Source organism: Elephas maximus, chromosome 5, assembly GCF_024166365.1.
Source record: "Elephas maximus indicus isolate mEleMax1 chromosome 5, mEleMax1 primary haplotype, whole genome shotgun sequence".
Lineage (NCBI taxonomy): Eukaryota > Metazoa > Chordata > Mammalia > Proboscidea > Elephantidae > Elephas > Elephas maximus.
In genome coordinates, this window is record NC_064823.1 from 119,521,951 (window position 1) to 119,545,431 (window position 23,481).

The window sequence follows — 23,481 nt, forward strand, 5'->3', positions numbered from 1 at the left end:
GGGTGAAGGGAAAGACAATACTCAATACATGGAAGGTCAGCTGAATTGGACTGGAGCAAAAGCAAAGAAGTTTCCGGGATAAAATGAATGCTTCAAAGGTCAGCGGAGTAGGGGCGTGGGTCTGGGGAACATGGTTTGAAGGGACTTCTAAGTCAATTGGCAAAATAATTCTATTATGAAAACATTCTGCATCCCACTTGGAAATGTGGCGTCTGGGGTCTTAAATGCTAACAAGCGGCCATCTAAGATGCATCAATTGGTCTCAACCCACCTGGAGCAAAGGAGAATGAAGAACACCAAGGTCACACGACAACTAAGATTCCAAGAGACAGAAAGGGCCACATGAACCAGAGACCTACATCATCCTGAGACCAGAAGAACTAGTTGGTGCCCGGCCACAATCGATGACTGCCCTGACAGGGAGCACAACAGAGAACTCCTGAGGGAACAGGAGATCAGTGGGATGCAGACCCCAAATTCTCATAAAAAGACCATAGTTAATGGTCTGACTGAGACTAGAGGAATCGCGGCGGCCGTGCTCCCCAGACCTTCTGTCGGCACAGGACAGGGACCATCCCCAAAGACAACTCATCAGACATGAAAGGGACTGGTCAGCGGGGGGGAGAGAGATGCTGATGAAGAGTGAGCTAATTATATTAGGTGGACACTTGAGAGTGTGTTGGCAACTCTTGTCTGGAGGGGGGATGGGAGGATAGAGAGAGAGGGAAGCTGACAAAATTGTCACAAAAGGAGAGACTGAAAGGGCTTACTCAATAGGGGAAGAGCAAGTGGGAGTACGGAGTAAGATGTATGTAAACTTATATGTGACAGACTGATTGGATTTGTAAAGGTTCACTTGAAGCTTAATAAAGTTAATAATAAAAATGCATATAATCCAGAGAAAGTTAAAGACATTAATCATTTGTTTAAGATCCTTTTTTTTTTTTTTTCCTGGCACCCTTTGCTAAGACTATTATATAATGGTGACACTAGGACTTTAGATATTGGAAGTAAAGGTCTGATGAGACATTCCAAAGTGAATGTCTTTGGACTTTGGGCTGGAGGTGGCACAGGGATGCAAAAACGGAAGTGAGTTGGTCCCAGAGATGAATTTATATTACATTGGAATTGTGCCCAGGGAGTGACTAGAGAGCCTGAGAAAATGATTTTTGCTTTTTTTCCAGGTAGCCTCTGAACATTGGCTATGGTTTTTTATATCTGGTGATGGTAAGAGAGTATATTCCTTTGAGGTGTACATATGCTAATTTTAAAGCAATTTAAGAAATATAGTTTCCATACCAAGAATTCCTTAGTGCTCTATATTTTCCAAGTCACTGTGAGGTATGTAGATGGTTGTATATTTGAGCATGTCTCCTGTTAAAAATTAAAATTCATAGTTTTCATTTGAATAACCATACTTGAATATAGTATCTGAATTTATTGCTGACTCTAATATCTGGTTGTTATTTATTAAAGTGTATGTGTGCAACATTTTAGGCAGTGACTTAAGAGACACAGTAGCCAAGAGTAGGCAGGGTGTTTTGATATATATCATGGTAGAGTGTCTGGGGGAGATATTGAGCTCTGCCTGATTTTTCTGGAACTCACTATCTCCTCTGTGATCTCTTTACGTATAATAGCATACTTAAAATATTCATCTTGGCTTTATTGTTCTTGAAAATGAAACACAACAGGAAGGTAGTAGCTTTTGTGTTGGTCTTTGTAAGGCAGCCTGTGAAAATACAAAAGCAAATTTGAAACATAAGGGTTTTGTTTTTGTTTTTGTCTAAGTCAGCATTTTTGTAAGTTCAAAACAAAACAGAAAACACAGATCACTACACCAGTACTTTGTACGACAGGGATATGGTGATTATTCAGCTGTGTATACTGAATGTTACAGATATTTTGTAATTTTAGGAAACACACACACACACACACAACATACGACCAGTGACGTTTAATTCTCAGCACAATTTTGAGAAGGAGGAGTCATATCAAGTAACTGCCCTGCACCACATAGCTACTGTGCATGCTGTATGCCTGGAAGGTTAACCTGAAAATGGAAAGGAACACATAATTTAATTGTTGAGCACGGATGAATGAACTCAGGTGTGCGGTGGCTGGGTTGTCCCAACTTGGCCTTTGATTCCTAAGCACCTTCAACATTCAGGTCTTAAGCGATGTCAGTATAAAGAATTAAAAACTAAACACTTTCATCTTAGCCGAATAGGTTACTTTCAAAGTCAAGTTTTGTTGTTGTTGGGAAAATTTTAATATAGTCAAGTTCTTTTGGTGGTAAAAAAGATCAATCTCTCTTTTCATATTTTCCGTTTAACACTCAAGTGAGAAGCTCATCTCCACGCCCAAATCCATTCCTCCTTGTATTTGTTTAATCATGATCTTGTCTGAAAGAGCTTTATCCAAAAAACATATGCCTTATTCAAAACAAAATTTCTTTCAGATATTAAGACAGCTAGGATGCAATTAATATAATTAAAAACCTTTTTAATCTGGATTTTGCTAATTCCATAACTGTTGTAACCAGTAAGAACAAGTTATACTTTGGCCTCTGTAATGAGTTTATGGCGCCCTAGCAGCACAATGGTTAAGAGGTCAGGTGCTAACCAAAATGTTGGCCGTTCGAATCCACCAGCCACTCCTTGGAAACCCTATGGGGCAGTTCTACTCCGTTGTGTAGGGTTGCTATAAGTGGAGCGTCAACTCGACGGCAATGAGTTTGGTTTGCTTTGGTATAATGAGTTTATATGCTTTAGTCAGCCTTGTTGGGACTGTGATTTGTCCTTGAATTGCGAGGTAAAAATATTTTCAAGAGTTTAATCATCTGACTGGATCTATTAATACTTACGGTTGACAAGGAGCTTCTGATGTCCCTTGTTCCTGACATCTTCATTCTACTGGCTGGGTTTGAATGTGAAATGATTAGAGTAAAAAGAGGATTCCCCAATCAGATGCCTTAGTGTTATTTTTAGATAGCAAATTATCAGTTTTAATATAAAAGTATGTGTGATTATTATAGAAAAGTTGGGCACCATAGGAAAATACAAAGAAAATAAAAATTCTTTTAGTGTTAATATGTACTTAGCTATTAAAAAGGCTTTTACTGGCCAATTTTTTAAATAAGTATATCACCAGCTCCTTCTTCCCAGTCTGTCTTAGCCTAGAAAAAAAAAATATATTTTTTATTTATTATTTTTTTTTTACTAAAACCTGTCCCCCATGGGTGACCCTGCTTCCTGCATAATAGCAACATGCAAGCAACCATGGTACGACAGACTGACAGACCAGGGGTGGAAAAAAAAATTGTTAAACGGGAACCTAATTTGCTATGTAAACACACAATAAAATAAATTTTAAAAAAGTCAGTAATCTCTCTAATGCTTCCTGGGTTTCAGTAACACTTCAGTTTTCCTATGGAGAAGAGGGAAATTATAACTAGCATTACTCCCATATCAAGCAAGTTCAGAGGCCACTCCATCCCCCATTACTGTGTCTTTCACCTTTAGCTCATCACAAGTAAATGTAGGTGAAACCTTTAGTAATTGTGATGCTGTTGCATGTCAGGGATTTAAACCTCCACCATTAAAAAGAAATAATCACATAAAAGAGCTGAACAGAAGACTTCAAAGGGCAGCAAGGGAAGACAAAGTATTATAATGAAATGTGCAAAGACCTGGAGTTAGAAACCAAAAGGGAAGAACACGCTTAGTATTTCTCAAGCTGAAAGAAATGAAGAAAAAGTTCAAGTCTTGAGTTGCAATATTGAAGGATTCTATGGGTAAAGTGGAAACCCTGGTGGCATAGTGGTTAAGTGCTACGGCTGCTAACCAAGAGGTCGGCAGTTCGAATCCACTGGGCGCTCCATGGAAACTATACGGGGCAGTTCTACTCTGTCCATCAGGGTCGCAATGAGTTGGAATCGACTCGACGGCAGTGGGTTTGGTTTGGTTTGGTTTTATGGGTAAAGTATTGAATGACACAGAAAGCATCAAAAGAGGTGGAAGGAATACACAGAGCCACTGTACCAAAAAGAATTGGTTGACATTGAACCATTTAATGAAGCATCATATGATCAGGAACCAGCTGTACTGAAGGAAGCAGTCTAAGCTGCACTGAAGGAATTGGCAAAAAAATAAGGCACCAGGAATTGATGGAATACCAACTGAGATGTTTCAACAAATGGGTGCAATGCTGGAACTGCTCACTCTTCTATGCCAAGAAATTTGGAAGACAGCTACCTGGCCAGCTGACTGGAAGAGACCCATATTTGTGCCCATTCCAAAGAAAGGTGATCCAACAGAATGCAGAAATTATTGAAAATATCATTAATATCATACACAATTAAAATTTTGCTGAAGATAATTCAGAAATAGTTGCAACAGGAGTACATGGACGGGGGCTGTCAGAAATTCAAGCTGGATTTAGAAGACGAAGTGGGATGAGTGATATTGTTGCTGATATCAGATGGATCTTGGCTGAAAGCAAAAATACCAGAAAGATACTTACCTGTGTTTTATTGACTATGCAAAGGCTTTCAACTGTGTGGATCATAACAAATTATGGATAACATTGTGAAGAATGGGAATTCCAGAAGACTAATTGTGCTCATGAGGAACCTGTACATAGACCAAAATGCAGTCATTCGAACAGAACAAGGGGATACTGTGTGGTTTAAAGTCAGAAAAGGTATGTCTCGGGTTGTGCAGTCAGAATGCTCCTTAGAAGGGAGGATGGGAAGATGGCACTCAAAAACTTCATTAGTGACATGTTAAAAAAAAAAGTACAAAAGATTAAAAACAAACAAATCCATCACCATCGAGTTGATTCCGAGTTGACCCTGCAGGACTCATAGTGATCCTTGAAGCCCCATAGGGTTATGGTTGCAGCTTGAGAGGTATTGTGAAGTGGTGGGAGAAGGATTACCTGGAATCAGAGAGAAAATTGCAAGACCAGATGTGGATGGGTGTGGCTCATAAGACGTGAAAACTGAGGTAAAGCTGGTAGATGTTTGGGGTGGGGAGGTCGTATGCCTTCCATGTATCCTTATGCAGCTGGGTACAGTTTTCTGTTACCACCTAGTGTTTCTTACAATGAAATTATGCATAAGCAAGCATGAAATTTGGGTTAGATTCAAATTGTTTGCTAGTGTATCAATCTTGGAACAAATGCAAATCTCATAGCAGGTGCTGTTGAGTCGATTTTGACTCATAGCAACTCAGTGCAGCAGAGTAAAACTGCACCATAGGGTTTTCTAGGCTGTAACCTTTACAGAAAAGAATCTGGGTTGCACAGTGAAGTGCTAGGCAGCTAACCGAAAGGTCGGTGGTTTGAACCCATCAGCTGCTGCATGGGAGAAAGATGTGGCAGTTTGCTTCTGTAAAGATTACAGCCTTGGAAATTCTGTGGGTCAATTCTACTCTATCGCACTAGATCACTATGAGCTGAAATCAACTTGATGGCTGTAGGTTTCTTTCTTTCTTTCTTTTTTTTAATCTTTATGGGAACGGATTGCCAGTTTTTCTCCCATGGAGTCACTGGGTGGATTTGAACTGCCTATCTTTTGTTTAGCAGCAGAAAGGTTAAGTGTTGTGTGGTCATACAGTGGTGTCCTGGGGTAACTGAGACATGGTAGTCTGCTTGTCCCTATCCTAAGTACAATTAATACATGTTAAGCACTTAGAGAAGACTCTGGAATAGAGTAAGTGCTATATAATCGTTAGCAATAACAATAATAATAAATGATGCTTATTGGTGTTTATGGGTTCTGTCTGCTTTTTAATTATGACTGCTTGTAGTGGCACTCCTGCCTCCTCCTAACTGACTAATTTCTCAAGCTCTTGCAGCTTGTAAATTACTCATCAAGCTTCTTAGAATTACATCTAAAGTAATGTCAGAATGAGAGCCTGAGGGCTGCACAGGCTTTAAGGTATGGATTACCTGTGGCACCTGTTCTGCAAAAGTGTTTTATTTTCTTAATGAATTATTATGCATCCATTTACAGAGGCTATTAGTGGTTCAGGGTAGAATTCTTTTACCTTCCATACTGGAGATCCAGGTTCGATTCCTGGCCAGTGCACCTCACGTGCAGCTACCACCTGTCTATCAGTGGAGGTTTGTGTGCTGCTATGGTGCTGAACAGGTTTTAGTGGACTAAAATGGACTAGGAAGGAAGGCTTGGAGACCTGCTTTCAAAAATTAGCCAGGGAAAACCCTGTGGATCCTAACGGTCTGAACCAGTCAAGGGGGTGCTGCAGGACTGAGAAGCATTTTGTTCCGTTGTGTGCAGAGCCTCCATGAGCCAGGGGCTGACTTGAAGGCAGCTAACAACAGCAACATCCATTTTAGGGTTACTGGGGAGAAGCAAGTTATCTTCCCATCCCCACCTGCAAAAGTAAAGTCTGCTTAAGTGAATATATATGAAGAGTGTTTAAAAGTTGTGGATAATTTTCCGTATGTTGTTGTTGTTCGCTCCTATTGACGACCGCTTCTGTGTTTGTGACCTGAGCTCATCTTTGAAAGGTGGGGCTAGCAAGTGCAATTTCAGAAGACCTTCCCTCCTGAGTCACAGTATAATTAGAAATCCAGATCCTCCCTCAGTTTCTTTTTATGACTTCCTGAGAAAGACGTTTTTAACATGGACGGTTGCTGAAGAAGCTATGCTAGTTCCTGCTTTAGAAACTAAGATCAAAATACCATCTAGATTTAGGAAACCTTGCTGGTATATTACGAAAGGAAAATAACTTACTTATCTCATAATTTAGGTATTCCAGTGAAATCATTATTTTAATTACACATAGATACTTTGAATAGCAATGAGCTGTTTTGATTTTTAATTTCTAATCTGACTTTGAATTTAAAATTTTTGTCTCCACACAATTTCTAGGTATCTTTGGGCTGCCTGACTTCCTTGGGTGATTGCTATTAATAAACAAACTCTGTGGGAAAAAGGGAGCTTGCCTTCTGAGCTTTGTACCAAAGACCTGGGAAAAGTAAGTAATCTTCTTAGCTTACTTAAAAAAAAAAATTTTGTTATATTTCCCTCGGAAAGTTAACAATGGATTTGTGGCTTTTCTACTTTGTTTTGTTCCTGGTTTAGTACATCTCATATGCTCTTATGGACTTGAAAGTTGGAAGGGAACTCAGGAGACCTCTTCTTAAAAACCTTCTAAAAAATTAGGATGACCTCCTTCATTCTGCCATTTCTCTTGTGTTTCATAAACTGAGTCCTCAAGGTCCAGCTAAAACGTTTATCAGATTTGCAGTCTATGAAATAAACTTTAAAGGTAAAGCAATATAATGTGACATGACAGAAGAGATCAGTTTTCTTATCTTCTGGCGTTTTAGACTTTTGGATATTTTGGATAGCCTCTTTGGTTGTGAAATTTTACAATAAGAATGGAATCCACTTGATCTTTTTATTGTCTGGAGAGGAAAACAAGATGTGGAATTGCTTGTTCAATAAATCCCTCATATAGTTTGGTCTTGGAAGAATTGATGCACCTCTCAGTTTTATTGTTTTACACCTTTTTTTGAGGTACTTGAAGATAGTCTAAGTGAAACAGCTGTATGAATGTTTTTGCTATCTCTTAGAAAAAAAGGTTTGGTGCTAGAACTCTCAATTTTATTTCTTGGTTTAATTACCTACCGTTAGCGTCAAAAGGACCCTGTTGTTGTTGTTGTGTGCTGTTTAGTTGATTGTGACTCACAGTGACCTGATAGGACACTGCCCCATAGGGTTTCTTAGATTGTAGTAGGGAGCAGATCGCCAGTTCTTTTTTCTTGCTGAGAGGCTGGTGGGCTTGAACCTTTTGACTTGCAGCCAAGCATTTAACCATTGCATCACCAGGGATCCTTGAATGGACCCTAAAAATAATTTAGTCAGTGTACTTCTTCTGTAGATACTACTTGGAAGAATGAATGACAAATACCCATAAGAATGTAAGCAAGACAAGTCACAGACACACAAATCTCCTTTATGGCATGTTCCAAAAACATTATCCTTGACAGTCAGAACCATTCTGCCGTTAAATTACTGGAAAGTTTTCTTAACTTTATTTGCTTTTCTGTGTTATATCTCATTTTCCTTTCTGATAGTATAAATGAACTAGTTAAAACATTTAAGTCAAAGCAAGGCAGAAAAACAACAACAATAAAACTTTGTTCTATAAGTTCCATAGTTGTATTAATATACTGTGTTAGTATTTAATATACAAAGATCAATTTTATAGATTCTCTTGTTATGTTCTGTCCTGTAGGGTTGCTGTGAGTCAGAATTGACTCAACGGCAACAGTTTTTTTTTTCTTTTTAATCGTTATGTTTTGTTTAATCGACTCGACGGCAGTGGTGGGTTATGTTTTGTTTACTATAAATTTACTCATAATTAAACTACGTATTATTTGGTAATAATTATAATAAAGTGAAGGGTCTTTAATTGTGAAACCTATTTGAAGTTAAAGAAGACATTTACATGTACTGAAAAGACATATGTATATAATATACATATATATGCATATATGAATATGGTTTCTGAGGGCTTCTGACGATCTGCTAAAATATAAACCCATTGAAAGCAAAGACTTTGAAAATGTTCTCTGAAAACATTTGTTGTTACAATGAATGATTGAAGGAGTGGAAAGCTATCGTCAGTGTTGTCTATAAGACATACTAATCACATATTAATCTTGAAATCCTATGTTGTGTAGTTGTTATTCCATCTTGAAAGGTTATTTAAAAGAGGATTACCTTGGAAGTCACTAATTTGCCCATAGAAGTGAAATGAGGAGGGTTAAAGAGTAGTAGTTCTCTGGCTTTCAGCATCCAGATATTTGCAGTGGTGTTTATATTGAAAATGTAACTTAGCTCTAGAAAGGAAGCTACTTTAACTGCTTTTCAAATAATTTAGCTTTTCTTTAAAATTTAATGTATTCTCTGGGGAAATATTTTCCTTCCATTATACCAAAATATTCCCGTTTGGGATACATTGTAGCATTGTTGTAAAAGCGATTTTCCATTTTGTAGAGGCAAGGCATCTGTAGGAGTTTTGGTCACAACAATCAGCTAAAGACAGCCCCAGTGTTATCAGAGAGACCATGACAAAGAGATCTCTGCTTTTAAAACTGATGTCATTGGTGAGTATTTGTAGGCAAGGAAGGATATCCACAATTCACTTTTATGTTAAAGGAGATAAGATTATAATGCCTAAGTGTGCTCCATATAAATGTAGTTCTGAAGACCTAGGTTGATAGAAGTTCACATGGCTGATGGAGTCCTTTCTGAAATTAAGTCATGAGAGAGTGTTTCTGACTGTACTTTGAAAACTGTAAAAGATATACGTATTGGTAGTTTCTTTCTGGTGGCACAGTGGTTACACGCTAGGCTGCTAACTGAAAGGTTGGCAGTTCAAACCCAACAGCCGCTCTTTGGGACAGTTATACTCTGTCCTGTAGGATCGCTGTGAATCGAAATCAACTGTATGGCAATGAGTTTGTGTTTTTTTTGTCCTCTCCTTTTATTTTTTCTTAATCACAAATATGTTTCTAAAGTCTTCCTCATTTCAAACATCTAGTTATTTCAGGTAGATTTCAAAAAATTACTTTAAATGTTTGAGTCTGTAATGTTGACAGACTGTAGCTGTACTTAAAAAAAAAATAGCCATGTACTGTTTTAAAAGAACTGAAAAATAACTTCTATTTTATTATCCTGTTAAAAATACGCATATATATATTTACTTCTGTGTTAATACTAAAAAGTAGTGTATATTATAGATTGCTTGGTGAACTGCCTTTCCCACTTAACAATAAGTAATGGGTATCCATGCTAAGAAATATTTACTTACATCATTTTTTAGTGAAAGAGGAACAGTTGGATTTCAGTTTTTTGCTTACTTTGAGGCTACCTTAGCCTTCAGTCAGAAAGATGTATAAGTATGTGTTGCAGGTGTTTATCTGAGAACAGAAAGTAGAATAGGATTTGCCTTCTAAAATCTCTACAGTGTTTACTGTAACCAGACACATTCTGAATAGAATCCTTGTGAGACTAAACACGTGTTCAAAATTGTGTCACTGGCTGACAGGTACTCTGTATAAAGCTTTGTGTCTTCTTTGGTTCCTTTATTATGTTACAGGAATGCAGGTGACATGTTCTTCCCACCCAGCTGTCTTCCTCAATGTTTCTATCTATACCTAAGGGATGATTCTACCTACACAGATCTCGCTCCCAAAAAACCCTAAATTTCTTAGATGAGCTGGTGGGCACAGAAGGATTGTTTGGTAGACATTGGACTATAATTTATTGATGAAGCAAGTTGCAATCCTAATTAGAGATGCAAAATGTCTTATAGACCTTTGCATACTTCTCATTTTTAAGTTCATTGGTTGAATACCTACTATGTGTCACTTACTGTGTTCTCAAACCAAACCCATTGCCTTTGAGTTGATTCTGACTCATAGGGACCCTATAGGGCAGAGCAGAGTTGGCCCATAGGGCAAGACTGTAAATCTTTACAGAAGCAGACTGCCACATCTTTCTCCCAAGGAGCAGCGGTGGGCTCAGAGTGCTGAGTGCTTAACCACTGTGCCACCAAGGCTCCTCTAGTCACTGTGTTAGGAGCTCATTATTCAACGATGAATGAAATATGTCTTTGCCTTCAGGGAATTTGAGCTTCAAATTCAGATTCAAATAACCTTTTTTCAGCATGTGGCATGTGACCGGCAGTGGTGCTGGATGTTCTTAGGTGAGGTGTTTGGCCACTGAAATTCAGTAGTGATCTTTTCAGTCCCCTTTACCACTCAAAAGAAGTTATAAATAAATTTTTATCTTTTTTTGTTTTTGTTTTTCCCTTGAAGCCAGTCACATTCAGCAGTGGGGTCTAATCTTTTGAAGTTTATTTTCTCTCATTGTATTTTCTTAAACTTTTGGTACCTGCTGGTGACACAATGGCTAGATGCTCGGCCACTAACCAAAAGGCTGGTGGTTCGAACTCACCCAGCAGCTCTGCAGGAGAAAGAGCTGGTGATCTGCTCCCATAAAGATTATAGCCTAGTCCAATTGTGCTGACTTCCCCCGTATTGTGTGGAAGTCAGCACAACTAGACTAAGCCAAAAGCTAAGAAGGTTCCTGAACACAACCAAACACTTTGAGGGATAGAGTAGCTGGGGCTGGGGTCTGGGGACCATGGTTTTGGGGGACATCTAGGTCAATTGGCATAACAAAATTTATTAAGAAAATGTTCTGCATCTCACTTTGGTGACTGGTGTCTCAGGTCTTAAAAACTTGCAAGCGGCCATCTAAGATACATTAGTTGGCCCCAACTCACTTGGAGCAAAGGAGAATGAAGAACACCAAAGACACAAGGAAAATAGGAGCCTAAGAGACAAAAGGGCCACATAAACCAGAGACTCATTAGCCTAAGACCAGAAGAACTAGATGGTGCCTGGCTACCAGCAATGATTGCCCTGACAGGGAACACAACAGAGAGTCCCTGATGGAGCAGGAGAAAAGCATGGAGCAGAATTCAAATTCACGTGTAAAAAGTCTTAATGATCTGACTGAGACTGAAGGAAGGAACCCCTGAAGCCATGGCTGCCAGATGCTCTGTTGGCCCAGAGCTGGAACCATTCCCAAGACCTGCTCTTTAGACAGAGATTAGACTGGACCGTGAAACATAAAATGATACTCATGAGGAGCGTGCTTCTTGGTTCAAGCGAATACGTGGGGACCAAGTGGGCGGCTCCTGTCTGGAGACAGGATGGGAAGGCAGGAAGGGTCAGGACCTGGTTAGATGGATACAGGAAACCCGCGGTAGAAAGGGGGAGTGTGCTGTCACATTGTGGGGATAGCAATTAGTGTCACATAACAGTATGTATGTAAATTTTTGTATGAGAAATTGACTTGAGCTGTAGACTTTCACCTAAAGCACGATAAAAGAAAAGAAAAGATTACAGCTAGAAAACCCTATGGAGCAGTTCTACTCTATCACAGTGGGTTGCTGTAACAGAAATACCACAAATGAATGGCTTTAACAAACAGACATTTATTCTCTCACAATCTAGTAGGCCAGAAGTCCAAATTCAGGATGCCAGCTCCAAGGGAAGGCTTTCTTTCTCTGTCGACTCTGAATGAAGGTCCTTGTCATCCGTCTTCCCTGCTCGAGGAGCTTCTCAGTGCAGGGACCCCAGGTCCAAAGGACATGCACTCCTGGCTCTTCTTGCTTGGTGGTAATGTGGTCTCCATCCCAAGTTTCAGGATCCCGTTTCTTCCCAATCAATGTCTTCATTTTAACTTCAGACACCTCTTGAGGTTGGCAATTGAGTTGGTTTTGTAAGTCAGCCACTCTTACAATAAGACCCTGGATTTGGTTTTCCACAATATCAACTCTGTTACTACAAGAAATTAGGCTTTCTTTCAAAGCGGAAGTGGAAACTTTGAGGTCATTTATGTGGCACTTGTGCTTTGACTCTGAAGCCCTGAGCTTATCTCTTTCTTTCACTAGTTTGTCTAGTGAAAGTAGGACCAACAAACCAGCTTCCTTATACTTTTTGTTATGATGGAATTGTAGAAAGATATCACACATGCAGTCACCCAGAGCCTCACCTTTCACTAAAACCTGACCTATGGGTGGTGATATTTTTCATATTTGTATTGCCACCTCATGCCGTGGATTAGTAGTGCGCTCTTTACTATTGGAAGCAGAGTTAGCAATGTCTTTAAGACTAACCAAACTTGAGAACTAATTTAGAAAACCCATCCTTACAATTTTGTTTCACTAGAACACTCTCAGTACCAAATGTCTTAAGCTGGGTTCTCTAGAGAAGTAAAATCAGTACAGTATACATATACATACATACGTATACATACGTGTGTGTGTGTGTGTGTATATATATATATGTATATGTAGAGAGAGAGAGAGAGATTTATTTCAGGGAAATGGCTTGCATGGTTGTAGACCCATCTGTAGGTCAGGATAGAGGCTTCCCCTGATTCATGAAGCTGCAGGGACTGGCGAACTCAGGGTCGGCAGGTCAGAGAGCAGGGCTGTTGCTCACAGGCTGTGAAGCTCGATGAATCCCAAGATCAGTGGGCAAGACTGCAGGTAAACTGCTATCTCAAGTCCCAAGAATTGGAGGTCAGACGAACAGGAGCCAGGTGCAGGATCCAGTGCAGGCAAAAAGCCCCAGAGGCTGGCCAGAATGTTTATATTCAGGGCAGGCCACACAGGCAAGGAAACTCCCTTTGAACTGCAGATCCCATCATGGGGGTGATCACGTATCAAATCTCAACAGGGAAGTGATCACAACGTTACACAGCCGCCAAACCACTGAGAATCATGGCCCAGCCAAGTTGACGCACAATCTTAACCATCACAGTCACTGTGTGTTGAAAATTGACTCAGTGGCACACAACAACAACAACAACCAATACAAATACTTGTTAAGTTAAATAGGCAAATGGAAAGACAGTTAATAAGCAAATATCAAATATTTAATTGATAAACTTAGAGCAATGATCCTATAAATATATACATTTGTGCACATGCATACACATATATATTTTTTATGTTTGGAAACCTATATACAAATAATGTAGCCAAAATTTCTTCTAGAAGAATAGTTCTTAGCCCAAATGGTACAGTTACATATATCAGGATTTCATGTTGTTTTATCCTTAGAGTGCTTTACTGTCCAAACAAGTTTCAAAACCAGAGCATTAAATAACTTGATCTTCACAATAATTCTGGGAGTAGGGATTATTGAAACTCAGGACTCAAGTAACTTAGCTACATTCACCCAGTTAGAAAATGTTCAAGTCAGGATTCTGGTTCTAAACTATCTAACTTTAAATCCCGTGCAATATCCTTCTGATTTCCATGAGCCAATGGGGATGGTAGGCTCATAAATGCTATGGCCATGCCAAGGAAGGGGCACTCATTTCGGCTGAGGAATCAGGAAATGTGTGTCTGCCGCACTGAAGAGCTGGCACTGACGTAAATCTTGAAGACAGAGTTATGAGGCAGAGAGGAAGAGGGAGAGCATTTGGGGCTATAGGAAAAGCATGTGCCACAGCGTGGAGGAATGGAAGCTGATGGCATGTTCAGGGTGGCCAGAACGCCATTGCGTCTAGAGTATGGGGCATGGTGGGGAACATAGTAGACTCTGAGCTTGAGATGTAAGTCAGGCTGATGCCAGAGTGAGGAGGGCTGTGTGTGCCATGCTTGAGACTTGTGGTTTCTAAACAGTAAATGACCATTGAGAGTTTTGAAGTAGGGGAAATATCATAATTAGATGGAAATTTTACAAATATCACAGCAATGTGGAATATAGACTACAAAATAGAAAACTGGAGGTGGGAGCCCCAGGACTACCATGACCATGTAAGGTTATGTAGATTGTTTAGTACACAGTGTGTGTATGAGAGGGGGGTAGGGAGGAGGGATAACCGTCCACCATGTTGCTCACCAAGCTGTGCATTCTGGGGCTGGGTCTACCCAGAGAGGGCATTTTTTTATTTTGCACGATAAGATTCTCTGTTTGCCTTTTAATTGCCTATAAAATAATAGCAGGGATTACACAACTAAAGATATAAAAGTGTACGCTAGGGCCTAAGAGTCTGGAGGTCAGTGTGGTGTGGTCTGCTTATTAACTAGGTGACTTTCTGCTTGTCCCCCATCCTCTCAAAGCCATTGCCCCATTGCGTCAGTAAAGGGTCTCCAGAGAAACAGAACCAATAAGATGATTGGTATTATTTATCGTATATATGTTTGTCTGTGTGTGTCTCTGTGTGTGTGTGTGTGTGTGTAGAAAGAGAGAGAATGAAAGAGACAGGCAGACACAGACCCTCTCGGGATGACACAAACAATTCGTGCTCAACTATTAACCTAAAGGTTGATGGTTTAAACCCACCCAGCTGTGCTCCAGAAGAAAGGCCTGGTGGTCTGCTTCCATAAAGTTTCTAGCAAGAAAACCCTAGGGAGCAGCACTACCCTGTAACACGTGAGGTTGCCGTGAGTCGGAATTGACTTGACAACAATGGGTTTAGTTTGGTTTATAATATATAGGATTCTCTGTGTGTGTGTGTGTGTGTGTATATATATACTGAACCATGGTAAGAACTTTACACGTTACATGTTTTATCTTATTTAATCCTTACACCAGAGTCCTGAGAGGTAAGCTTATTACCCCATTTTAAAGATTTTGAAACTGAGACCCAGGAGGTTAAATAACTTGTCTAATGCCATACAGCCAGGAAGCGGCAGAGTCAGGAACCCTGGTCTGAATGACTCAAAAGATTATTATACTTCAGCCACTGTGAAAGTTCAACCTGCATGCTTTACTTAGAAGTAATCTTTTCTATACATTGAACTCCCTTAATATCCTACTGGAATCTCTCTGATAATATACCTGGATTTTATCTTTTATTATTTTTAACTTAAATTGGGTCATAGGTATTTGCATAGTGTTTTATATAACTTATTAAGACTATAATAAGATCCTGAAGGCTGGGATTGGTCTCATTAATATTTTTGTCTTCCATAGTTCCTTGTTCAATAAAATATGTGTTGATAGGATGAATAATCTTTAAGATTCCTTCCATCTCTTAAAATTCAGTAATTCTTTATGACATATGTAGAGCTTCAGGTTGCAGTTACATTCAAGTAGAACTTAAGAACTCATTGAGATTCTAGTTTGGTATCTAGGTTGATTGCTAAAGTTTCCTGAAGTTCCTAATTCCCATTTTATATGAAAAAGAATTTGTGACCTGCTGTCAAAGATTGAAGTATAGATCAAAACGGACCTCTTGCAAGCCCTGTGTGGCGGTGATAAAGCTGAGCTTGCTGCTTCATTGCTGTGAGAGGTTTAAAACACAAATGTCTTAAATGATGTTTTGTATCCATAAAGATGTTGCATCGTCATTACTGTGGGGAAAGACCTCAGTGTGTAGACTTACTTGGAACCTTTTGGTGGTTTCTGCTGAACTCAGATTTAGAAAACAAGTAGTTGTGCTTTCCTAGTTCAAGGCTCGTGATTATCAAAAACCCAGGGGCAGGACTGTCCAGGTTTATATCAGAGCCCTTCCAGTTACGAACTCTGAGACCACTGGCAAAGAAAGACTCTATGAAATGCGAGCGGGTTGTGATGATAGGTTCATGAGCCAAGTTCACTGGGAATTTAGGGGAAAAAAATCGACTTCTAGATGGGAGTCACTTTTGCTGAGATCATCTTTGAAGGAGGCCCAAATTGCAAACTCGTAGGACAAAATTTTTTTTTATTGTTGTAAAAATATATATTGCACAGCATTTGCCAATTTAATGCTTTTCACATGTACATCTTAGTGACATCAATTACATTAACATGTACAACCATCACCCATATCTGTTGCGAGATTTCATCACCATATGAACAGAGACTCAGTGCCTCCTAAACGATGACTCCCCTTTACCCCCTCTCCCGCCACTGGAAACCCCAATAAACTTTGCTCTCTCTACGTTTGCCTATTCTAGATATTTTATATAAGTGAGATCATGGAGTAGTTGTCCTTTTGTGAATAATTTTGTTCAGCGTGTTTTCAAGGCTCATCCATTTTGTGGCATACATCATGACTTCATTTCTTTTTATGGCTAATATCCCATTGTATATGTATACTATACGTATATATTTGTGTGTGTGTATATATATACAGACACACGTATAATTCATTCATCTACTGATAGACACTTAGGGTGTTTCCACCTTTTGGCAATTGTAAATAGTGCTACAGTGAACATTGGTGTACATGTGTCTATTTGTGGTAGGACAGAGTTGTTTATCCTACGTTGGCCTTTTGCTGTTTTTAAACCAGAGTTCACTTTCTCTTGTTACCACTGCATCTACTTTTGTGAGCCGTGAAGAGGTAGCCTTGGTCTTGCTTCGTGCTCTGTGTGTCCGAGTAGAGAAGGAAATGATGGCTTTTTTAAAAATGGAAAATGTTGTTGGAGATCACCATAGCTTCTGGGCTTTGAAAATCTCCTGGGGCTTCTTTCATCTTCCAGGAGAATAGCATACACGAGCTGTGTGAAAGGAAACCAAACCCTAGGGGAAGTCTTTGCTGCCATTACTGGAAAAGAGGAAGGTAAGGGCCTCTGAATAGCTCCGTAGTCTCAGTGGACAGTGAGATTCAGGTGTGCCGCAAATACAACACAAGGGACCATCTGACTCCCATTGGCTACTGGCTAGGCTGAAGGGGAAGTGAAGTAGCAGCAGTTTGGGTCTCTTTGAACATTGCAGTTCAGCAACCACACAAGCTTTTGCCTGTCACAGAGTTCATTCTGTCTCATAAATTTAAAGTATTACAAAAACCCTTGATGTTTCTCCCTTTTGAGGTTTGATACCTTAGGATGCTGGAAGAGCAAGTACCAAACCAAACACCAAACCCATTGCCATTGAATTGATTTCGACTCACAGCGACCTGGTAGAACAGGGTAGAACTGCCCCACAGGGATTTCAAGGCTGAAATCTTTACAGAAGCAGACTGCCGCATCTTTCTCCCGTGAAGCAGCTGATGGGTTCCAACTGCTGACCTTTTGATTAACAGCCTAGTGCTTAACCACTGTGCCTCCAGGCTCCTCTAGAGCAAGCACAGGGGATTGAAAACACTGCTCAGACTAAATCTTATTCTTGTAGCCTGTGGCCGCATACGTTTGTACTTTAAGTAAGGGCATTGCCTTAGTCAACCTGGGCCTGTACATTTTTGACAGTGAAAAGCAGGTGGGGGGCAGCGGTCGTTCTGTGGTAGAATTCTCGCCTTCTATGCTGAAGACCTGAGTTCGATTCCTGGCCATCGCACCTCATGCACAGCCTCCACCCATCTGTCGGTGGAGGCTTGTGTGTTGCTATGATGCTAAAAGGTTTCAGTGGGGCTTTCAGACTAAGGCTAGGAAGAAAGGCCTGGCTATCTACTTCCAAAAGTCAGCCAAGGAAAACCCTGTGGATCACAATGGTCCAATCTGCAGCCAACCGTGGGGATGGCGCAGGACTGGGCAGCATTTTGTTCCGTTGTGCATGGGGTCATGATGAGTTGGGGGACTATTCAACAGCAGCTAACAAGAACAACAATCAATAATTGCTGAGCTTAAAAACCATTTCCAGGGCTGCCTTTCCTGTTATGTGACCCTTGGAAAAAAACACAAAACAAAAAAAAAAACTTCAGTCTGCTGTAAACTGTTAATCCCTTAATACTCAGATACTTTAGTAGGGAAAATGAGATCTGATTGTACACCTTGCCCTTTTACTTTTACTTGTGGACTAATTGTTGTTTCCCTACATTTAAAGAGCAGATGTTAAATGTTTCCTTTGATGTTCAACAGCAGACAAATTCCTCCAGTGTATTATAGCCCTTGATGCAGATCTGTTGCTTGAGTGAAGATCAGCTTTGGCAAATTAGATTTTGATGGTTGCATTTTGATCTGGAGTCATGTCTTAGGCTGGGTTCCCTAGAGGAGCAAAACCTGTGGAGTGTATATATACAAATATATATACAAAACCATGGGGCTGCGGGAGCTGGTGAGTCCCAAAATCTGCAGATCAGACTGCAGACTGCTGGCTCACATCCCAAGAACTGGAGGTCAGAGGATGATGAGTTGGATGCAGGATTGAGAGAGGGCGAGCTTCACCAAAACCAAAAAAACCAAACCCTTTGCCATCAAGTCAATTCGAAGTCATAGTGACCCTATAGGGCAGGGTAGAAGTGCCCCATAGAGTTTCCAAGGAGCACCTGGTAGATTTGAACTGCCGACCTCTTGGTTAGCAGCCATGGTTCTTAACCATTATGCCACCAGGGTTTCCAGGACGTCTGTATATATTGGATATAGGCCATGCCCCCAGAGTAACTCCCCTTTCAACAAATTGACTGCTCATATCAGATCACAAAATGGAGGATGATTACATAACATTGCCAAACCACCGAGAATCATGGCCTAGGCAAGCTGACACATAACCTTAACCATCACAGGCCACAACAGAGCATGGCAATTTGTTCTTTCATTCAGTAAACATTTACTGGGCTCCTGCCTGGCTCTTTATGTCAGTTGTTTTCAAATCTCACAAATACCACAAAACCTTGGTAACTAGATAATACTACCTTTATTTTATAGATAAGAAAAATAAGGCTTCTAGAGTGATTAGAACTACTTTGTAGATAAGTATAAGGCATGTGGAGTGATTAGAAAATGTGCTCAGAGACCCTTTGCTGTTAAGTGGCTGGGGATTTGATCTGGGTGTTTAGACTTACCCAAAGTTGTTACTACAGTGAGACTGCCTTTTAAGAGGCAATAAGTCCCTAGGTGGCACAAGTGGTTTATGCTCGACTAATAACCTCAACATTGGTGGTTCAAACCCACCCAGTGGTGCTGCGGAAGAAGGGCCTGATAACCTGCTTCTGTAAAGATTATAGCCAAGCGCTACTTCGTAACACATGGAGTCACTGTGAGTTAGAATCAATTCAGCAGTAACCGTTTGTTTTTTGTTAATTCGTGGAGCAAAGATCAAGAAAAAATAGTTAATCTTGAGCCTCACATGCATTCATTTTTTCTTCTTGTTAGTTGCCGTCAAGTGGATTCTGACTCTTGGTGACCCTGTGTGTACAGAGTAGAACTGATCCATAGGGTTTTCAAGGCTGTGACCTTTTGGAAGCAGATTGCCAGGCCTGTCTTCTGCAGCACCACTGGATGGGTTTGAACCTCCAGCCTTTTAGTTAGTAGTTGAGCATTTAAGTATTTGCGCCACCCAGGGACATCTTATTAATTCATTTACTCAACGGATTTTACTGAGTGCCCATTTTGTGCTAGACACTCTGCAAGGTGCTGAAGACTAAAAGGGTGGGCAAGATGTAATCAATCCCTCACCAGCTTCAAGGAGGATACAGAGATGCAAGAAAAAGAGTGCAGGATATATTACTCTCCCAAAAGGCCACAAGGTTTTGGTTGGGAGAGTTTTACAAAGTTGCTCAAGATGTAGAAGTTTTTACCCCTTAACAAAGGTTGTTCAGTTGTTATCCCTTTACGTTAATGTTACACTAAATTATCTACAGCTAAGCAGGGGGTGGCTTCCCTAGAATATTTGGCAGTTGAACTCCGCACTTGAGCTACTTTGGACGTGCAGAAATGGAGGTTGGCATGAAACTGCACTGAGTTTTCATCAAAGTCTTACAAACAAAATATTTGGACAATCACTTGGCAAGGACTGAATCTAATTCAGCTTTGAATTTCTCATTTTGTGTAGGAAGTACTTAACACAATGCCTGTTGCATACCAAATACCCAATAGCTCTGGTTGATTGGCTCAGTGATGGGAAATAAATTATGGAGGAGGATAAGGTATTGTAGTATCAAGGATGAGTGGGAGGGTGGCAGTGGAATAAACGATGAATGAACAAAGGGAGCATATGACATATGACGAGTTTAATTCAAATGTACAAACTGTTTCAGTAACCAGGGAAGGAGGAAATGTGCTTTGCAGATCTGGGTTTTTGTACTTGAGAGAGACTGCAACTTTCTTTTGATCTTCTAATTTGACTCTTCTTTCTGCCCACATGTGAACCTTCTATGTCCCCATCCCCACCATGGTCTTAATTTAATTTTCCAAGTCTTCAGCTTTTAAGGGCAGGTTTTGGTTTCTTAAGTTGGGTGGCAATATGTGCCAGTTTTGCTGGGACAGTCCCAGTTATGCCTGTGGTTCTGGTATAATTGTTGAGACTATCCCCTTTCAATATCAAAAGTGTCCTGGTTTGGAAGATAAATTAAATGGTCACCCTACTAATAAGGGAATTTGGTGGCCTGATGTATCTTAAAAAAAAAAACAAAAAACTATATAGCATTAAGATTATTTGATGAATTAACATGGATTCAATACCAATAAAGTGATATTTTAAGCTAGTGTCTGATGTCTTATAATAAGTAGGAAGAAGAGAAAATGAGCAGTAGCTGAAAAGTGTCAGGTGTAGAGACATAAATTGGTTTCAACAAAGTGAACTTTACAACTAATTGCTGGCATAACCCTATGAAAAAGGGTATTTAAAGGTTATCATGATAAGGAGTAATGTTTATGGAGTGTAGAATCCTTGGAGAAAATCTTGTCATCATCCTAGTTTTGATTTAGAGTTTCGGTGTTTCCACAGCAGTGGTAATTTAATTCAGATGCATTTTCATTTATTCTCTAAGTAGAGAGTAAAGAAAAAATTTCTTAGAACAAGGGTGTTGTCAGAGATTTAAAGAAATGACCAGAGGGAGAATTGTTAAATTCTGGGTTTTTTCCTTAAAATTTTTGTTAAATTATGTCTTTTGATGTAAACTGGGATAATGTTTTAATCAAATGAAATATTCACATAGGGACTCAAAGGGCATTAATAGAACATATTTTGGGGTTTTCCTCTTAATAAATAAGGTTAAATTGGCTTGATAGTTCATATAGATGAATTTGAAGAAAAAAGGTAGTATTTTCCATAAAAATATATGTAAAAGCTTTCAGGATTCAGGTAATAGTTGACAATAATTACAGTATGAGGGTTGAATATAGGATTAAAAAATGTTTATGGTCAGTCTGTTCATATTAATATTTTATGATATAAAAAGATATAGCTATGTGTTTATCTTCAGTTTCCATAGTTGCTTGTTTCCTGGAGTATTGTCTTTCCTAGGAGGGTAGATCTGCAGAGTATAGGGATTGTTTCTGTCATGGATTCAATTGTTTTCCCCAAAATATCTGTCAGCTTAGCTGGACCATGCATTCCAGTATTGTGTGATTGTCTACCACTTTATGTGAGTTTCCTATATGTTGTAAATCCTATCATTATGATTTAATAAGATGGATTAGCGGTGATTATATTGATGAAGTCTGTAAGATTAGGTAGTGTCTTAAGCCAATCTCTTTTGAGATATAAAAGAGAGAAGGAATCAGAGAGACATGGGAACCTCACAGCACCAAGAAGGCAGCGCGGGGATCAGAGTGTGTCCTTTGGACCTGAGGTTCCTGTGCAGAGATGCCCCCAGACCAAGGGAAGACTGATGACAAACACCTTCCTCCAGGGCTGACAGAGAGAGAAAGCCTTCCCCTGGAGCTGGCACCTGAATTCAGACTTCTAGCCTTCTGGACTGTGAGAGAATAAAATTCTCCTTGTTAAAGCCATTCACTTGTGGTATTTCTTTCATAGCAGCACTAGATGACTAAAACAGTTTCTATATAACCCTAAAATTCTGTTCATCTTGGAGTTAAATTCTGGCTCTGCCACTGGCTATGAGTCAGTTCTTTTTTCTGAACCTCAATTGTCTACATAAAATTTTCCATAAAATGGGAATAATAATATTGCCTGCTTAGAATTTATTAATAGATATTTATTAATTCCTGGATCTGGGATAAGCACTAAACAAGTAACAAAGAGTTTAGTGTTTTCTCAGGCTAAGGCATCAATAGCAGATACTGAGGATGGAGAAACACACGTGTAATTGTTGAAAGGGTGATAGTCAAAATAGTTAACAACCAATTTCTGGCCAATCAGAATACATGATGACTATAAACATTTTGGACGGTTGCTCGGAATTAAATCATTTCCCACTTCTCAATGCAGTTCTATTCAGTTGCAATTAAATTGCGAATGCAGGATTTCTTCCTTGAGCTAGGTCAGACCTTACAAGTTAAAGGGCACAATCCTCAGGATTGCCAAGTCTGCCTGAGACCTCAGATACCAGCTGCAAGCTTGGTGAACTCTCTAACACCCTCACTTTTGACCTGCTGGATACAAAATCGGGGCTTTCATTTCTGCCTCAGGATGCCAGCCATAAGCTTGGGGGCCCCTAGAGCCCCCTCACTTCTGATCTGCCTCTCACTACTCCCTTGGGTTCATTAATTCCCTAAAATGACTCACAGAACTCATGGAAAGTGCTCTATTTAGGATTACAGTTTTATTATATCAAAAAAGGTACAAATGAAGAGTTGCATAGGGCCAGACTGGGAGAATTCCCAGTGCAGAGCTTCCATGTTCCAAAAAGGGACTTACTACCCTCCTACCTTTATCAGTATCTGTCACCAACCAAGAAGGCCATGGAAATTCCATGTCCAGAGCCTTTACTGGGGCCTCATTAAGTAGGCATGGTTGAGTGAATCATGCCCCTTCCCCTAAGGTCAGCTGATACCATGAGGTGGGTCTTTCTGGTCTGGTTAGCTCCTATCCAAGCGTTACTTCATTAGCATAACCTGTTAGGTGTAGTCTGAAGCCTTTATAGATAAAAGACATTTCAATCAGTGGGGAAAACTAAGGTATTATAGGTTATCTCTCAGGAATCAAGGCCAAAGACCAAATTCTTTGAGTGGAGCTTAATTCTTTACCTCCAAAGTGGTCATCATAGTGCTTACCTACTGACTATCAGCCTGATTTATTGGCATCCAGAAATCTGTGTTTAACCTGTAATGACTTGCAAGGAAACCCACTGGGTCTCTAAGT

The 23,481-nt window shown here is 39.9% G+C and overlaps 1 protein-coding gene across 8 annotated transcripts in view; it reads left to right on the forward strand.

Annotated features, from left to right (window-relative positions):
• APBB2 (amyloid beta precursor protein binding family B member 2) overlaps positions 1-23,481 on the forward strand; it is a 443,058-nt gene that overhangs the window by 121,547 nt on the left and 298,030 nt on the right. For 6 of the 8 annotated variants that reach the window (XM_049886955.1, XM_049886954.1, XM_049886956.1 and 3 more), the window contains exon 3: positions 6,902-7,007. The exons of 1 other annotated variant lie outside the window; for it this stretch is intronic. The gene's annotated coding sequence lies outside the window, so the exon portion shown is untranslated. Of the gene's footprint in view, positions 1-6,901; positions 7,008-9,037; positions 9,148-23,481 lie in introns of all 8 variants that reach the window. One more of the 8 variants, XM_049886951.1, reaches the window with a different exon arrangement.